At 38.1% G+C, this 5,236-nt stretch overlaps 1 pseudogene; it reads left to right on the top strand.

Moving 5' to 3' along the window:
* The first annotated feature begins 765 nt into the window (after nt 1–765).
* Nucleotides 766–2,304, top strand: LOC128626202 (tumor protein D52-like; annotated as a pseudogene).
* The last annotated feature ends 2,932 nt before the right edge of the window (nt 2,305–5,236 follow it).

Below are 5,236 nucleotides of genomic sequence, written 5' to 3'. Positions count from 1 at the left end.
GCTAATCAACTATCAGATAGTGAATTCAAAGCACTGGTTATCATGAAGTTCAAAGAGCTCACAATGAGCTACCAAAAACTACAGGGGAGCTACAATGATCTTACTGCAAACTATATCAACATGTAAAAGGAAATAGAACTATCGGCAAGGGACAAGAGGAAATGAAGAATACAATTTCCAAATTGAAGAACACAATAGAAAGTTTCAAAAGTAGAATAGATGATGTGGGGGATTGGATTAGTGAGCTGGAGGACAAAGTAGAAAGCATCTCTCAGAAAGAGCAGGAAAATTAAAAGAAACTCAGAAAGAATGAAGAGGGATTAAGAGAAATACAAGACAATATGAAATGTAAAAATATCTGAATAATAGAGATACCAGAAAGAGAAGAAGAAGAACAAAGGATAGAAAATGTATTTGAAAGAGTAACAAGAGAAAATTTCCCTAATTTGTTGAGAGAAAAAGTCACACAAATCCAGGAATCACAAAGAGTCTCAATCAAGAAGAACCCAATGAAGCCCACTTCAAGACACATCATCATCAAAATGGCAAAATTCCAAGACAAAGAGAGAATCTTAAAGGCAGCAAGGGAGAAAAAAGAAGTAACATACAAGGGAGCCCCAATAAGGTTAGCTACTGACTTCTCAATAGAAACACTCCAAGCAAGAAGAGAATGGCAAGCAGAAGAGCCGGTGGAGCGGTCCAAGAGGGTTCACTCAGCGGGCCACACGGAGGACGTGAGGAAGAGGCAGCAGGCTGGAAGGGGACATGGAGTACGGTGCTCCAAATCTGCTGAGAACAGACCCAGTACCCGACACCAGAGAAGATGCTGCTGCCACAATCAATGCTACAGAGACCCTGTCAGAGGAAGAGCAAGAGGAGCTAAGGAGAGAACTTGCAAAGATGGAAGAAGAAATCCAGACTCTGTCACAGGTGTTGGCAGCAAAAGAGAAACATCTAGCAGAGATCAAGTGGAAGCTACAGGAACTAAAACAGAACATTGCCAAAGGGTGGCAAGATGTGACTGCAACACCAGCATAAAAGAGGACATCTGAAACTGTGTCTCAAGCTGAACAGAAGGCTTCTGCTGCTTTCGCATCTGTGGGATCTGTCATCACCAAAAAGCTGGAAGATGTGAAAAGCTCTCCAACTTTCAAATCATTTGAAGAAAAGATTAAAAACTTAAAGTTGAAAGTAGGGGGGACCAAGCCTGCTGGTGGTGATTTTGGAGAAGTCTTGAATTCAACTGCAAATGCTAGCACCACATCTGCGGAACCTCTTCCAGAACAGACTCGGGAGGGCCCATGAGGTCCTGCCTTTGTTCTGCTACTCACTGTCAGATGCAGCCAGCGAGACCCAAGCACATCTTGTCAATGTTGATTGCCCTGAATTCCCACCCCATGCTCTTTTATTTAGCCGTACATATTTCTTTGACCAAATAGTCTGTGGATTGAGCAAAATAAAAGTATCTTCACCTCTGTACTTAGGAAACATCCTTCAATGTGCATTTCCGGCCCTTGATTTAGTAAGCACCATTACAAAAACATGTGTCGTATACCTGGGGGCCCTCACTAGAATGAACTGAATAGCAGCAGGTTTTCATAATGGTGTTCCTACTTTACAGAATTGCTCTTGATTGGGGATGCCAGTTTGATCTCTGTTTTCTATGTGATTTTCTATTTTTCCTTTTTGTATCTCTATATTTAATTTCTAACTAAAATTGTTCCTTTAAATTTTCTGAATTCTGCTTATTAAAAGTCTTGGCATAATTTTCTTTACCTCCAAAGCACTACCGGCTACAAAAATTACTTTTGAGTACACACTGTTTTGGTATAAGGTCATTTTATATCTTGGGTGTCTGAAGACTCCAGACTAAGTCATCAGTTCTACATCCAGCTTGTTAAGAGTTTTACAAGTGAAGATATGTACAGTAATCATTTCAGTGTACTAGTTCTTATGACACTTATTACATCAACCTGTTTTTCATCAGATTAAATTTGAGTTTTAGAGTAAATTGCCTATTTACTTTGAATCAAGCATACTGTATTTATCAGTAGGTTGAAATAAGAATACTCTCATCAAACACTCAATTCAAAAGTCATAAAGGTTTTAGACCTAGTCATACCTAAAAATGCTAAAATCAATCACATTAGGGGAAATATCCCAGTTTTCATTTAATTAATTTAGCACCATTTAAAAATAAGAAGCACATAGACTAATGTAACTTGAAAAAAGTTTACACAGAGCGGTTGGTGATGACCTGAGAATTTAATGCATTAATAAAAATCAACTAAATTTCTACCTGTATATTTTCAATGTGTTAAAAATTATTATATGATTTTACAGACATAGAACAAACACTTCGAAAATTTATATGGAACCATAAACGAGCCCGAATAGCAGCTGCTCTTTTGAGAAAGAAGAACAAAGTAGGAGGAATCACAATACCTGATATCAAACTGTATTACAAGGCCACTGTAATCAAAACAGCCTGGTACTGGCATAAAAACAGGCACATAGACCAATGGAACAGAACAGAGAGCCCAGAAATCAACCCAACTCTCTACAGTCAATTAATATTCAACAAAGGGGGCAGTAACATAAAATGGAGTAAAGACAGCCTCTTCAACAAATGGTGTTGGGAGAACTGGACAGCTACATGCAAAAAAATGAAACTTGAGCACAGACTTACACCATACACCAAAATAAATTCAAGGTGGATAAAAGACTTAAATGTAAGCCGTGACACCATTAAAGTCCTAGAGGAGAACATTGGCAAGAAAATCTCAGATATTTCACGCAGCAACTTCTTTACTGATATGTCCCCTAGAGTAAGGAATGTAAAGGAAAGAATAAACAAATGGGATCTCATCAAAATAAAAAGCTTCTGCATGGCTAAAGAAAACAGTATTAAATTAGCAAGACAACCAACTGTATGGGAAAACATATTTGCCAATGATACCTCAGACAAAGGTTTAATCTCTAAAATATACAAAGAACTTACAAGACTCCACTCTAAGAAGACACCCAACCCAATTAGAAAATGGGAAAAGGACTTGAACACTTCTCCAAGGAGGACATACAGAACATTCAGAGACACATGAAGAGATGCTCAATATCATTAGCTATCAGAGAGATGCAAATTAAAACCACAATGAGATACCACTTTACACCAGTCAGGATGGCTATCATAAACAAAGCAACAAACAACAAATGTTGGAGGGGTTGTGGGGAAAAGGGGTCCTTAGTTCACTGTTGGTGGGAGTGCAGACTGGTACAACCATTATGGAAAACAGTATGGAATTTTCTCAGAAAAATAAAAATCGACCTGCCTTTTGACCCAGCAATTCCACTGCTGGGATTATATCCTAAGAATCCTAAAACATCAATATCAAAGAACCTATGCACCACAATGTTCATAGCAGCACAATTTACAATAGCCAAGAGTTGGAAGCAACCTAGGTGCCCATCAGTAAATGAATGGATCCAAAAATTGTGGTACATATACACAATGGAATTCTATGCTGCAGGGAGAAAGAAGGAGCTACTACCCTTTGCAACAACATGGATGGAACTGGAAAGCATTATGCTGAGTGAAATAAGCCAGGGGTTGAAAGACAAATACCATATGATCTCACCTTTAACAGGAAGCTAAACAACAAAACAAACAAGCAAGCAGAAAAAAAAAAACAAAGACACAAATAGAGAACAAGGGGATAGTGACCAGAGGGGAGAAGGAAGGGAAGTTAAGGGGAAAATGGGGGAGGGATTTGGAGGAACAAATAGGAAGGACACAGGGACGAGAACTAAGGGGGGTGGAAATGGGAGGGAGGTGGGGAGCGAGGGGTGGGGGAGGCTGGGATGGGAAAAATCGACAAAAAACTGTACTTGAAAAATAACTAAATAAAATTTAAAAAAAAAAAGTGGGCAAAGGACTTGAACAGACATTTCTCCAAGGAAGACATACAGAAGATCCAGAGAGACATGAAGAGATGCTCAATATCACTAGCTATCAGAGAGATGCAAATTAAAACCACAATGAGACAACTCTTTACACCAGTCAGAATGGCTATCATAAACAAAGCAACAAACAACAAGTGTTGGAGAGGTTGTGGAGAAGAGGGGACCCTAATCCATTGTTATTGGGATTGCAGACTCATACAACCACTGAGGAAAACAGTATGGAATTTTCTCAGAAAAATAAAAATCGACCTGCCTTTTGACCCAGCAATTCCACTGCTAGGATTATACCCCAAGAATCCTAAAACATCAATACCAAAGAACCTATGCACCACAATGTTCATAGCAGCACAATTTACAATAGCCAAGAGTTGGAAGCAACCTGGGTGCCCATCAGTAAAGGAATGGATCAAAAAATTGTGGTTCATATACACAATGGAATTCTATGCAGCAGAGAGAAAGAAGGAGCTACTACCCTTTGCAACAATATGGATGGAACTGGAAAGCATTATGCTGAGTGAAATAGGCCAGGTGTTGAAAGACAAATACCATATGATCTCACCTTTAACAGGAAGCTAAATAACAAAATAAACAAGCAAGCAGAATAAAAACAAAGACACTGAAATAGAGAACAAGGGGACAGTGACCAGAGGGGAGAGGGAATGGAATTTAAGGGGAAACAGGGGGAGGGATTTGGAGGAACAAATACGAGGGACACAGGGATGAGAACTAAGGGGGGTGGAAATGGGAGGGAGGTGAGGAGCATTGGACGGGGGGGGGGGCCTGGGATGGGAGAAATAGACAAAAAACTGTACTCGAAAAATAACTAAATAAAATTTAAATAAATAAATAAAAGAATCATTTGACTTATAAGTTAGGATTTGTTTCTGAACTCACTTTATTATTCCATTTCTCTATTTATTTGTATCACACTGCTTTGATAACTATTTCTAAGCAATATATTTTGAAATCAGGAAGTTTGTGGTCTCTAACATTTTTATTCTCTTTCATATCATTTCGGTTATTTTGAGTTCCTTTAGATTTGATATTAAATTTGTGATTTAAAAAGTTTTATTAAACATTTTTTGCTGAAAGTGTCATTAGGATTTTAAATGGGATTGCATTGAATCTGTAATTCAGTTTGGATAGTAAGGATACTTAGCATTATTAATTTTTTCAAATCATAAATAGAAGATATGCTTATATTTATTTTTCTCATCCTTAATTTTGTCACCAGTGCTTTGTAGTTTTTAGCGTGCAAGCCTTTTATATCCTTGGT

This window comes from Artibeus jamaicensis, unplaced genomic scaffold (assembly GCF_021234435.1).
Source record: "Artibeus jamaicensis isolate MK-2021 breed Jamaican fruit bat unplaced genomic scaffold, CSHL_Jam_final scaffold_378, whole genome shotgun sequence".
In the NCBI taxonomy this organism is placed as follows: Eukaryota; Metazoa; Chordata; class Mammalia; order Chiroptera; family Phyllostomidae; genus Artibeus; species Artibeus jamaicensis.
This window is presented reverse-complemented; position numbering and strand designations above follow the sequence as displayed.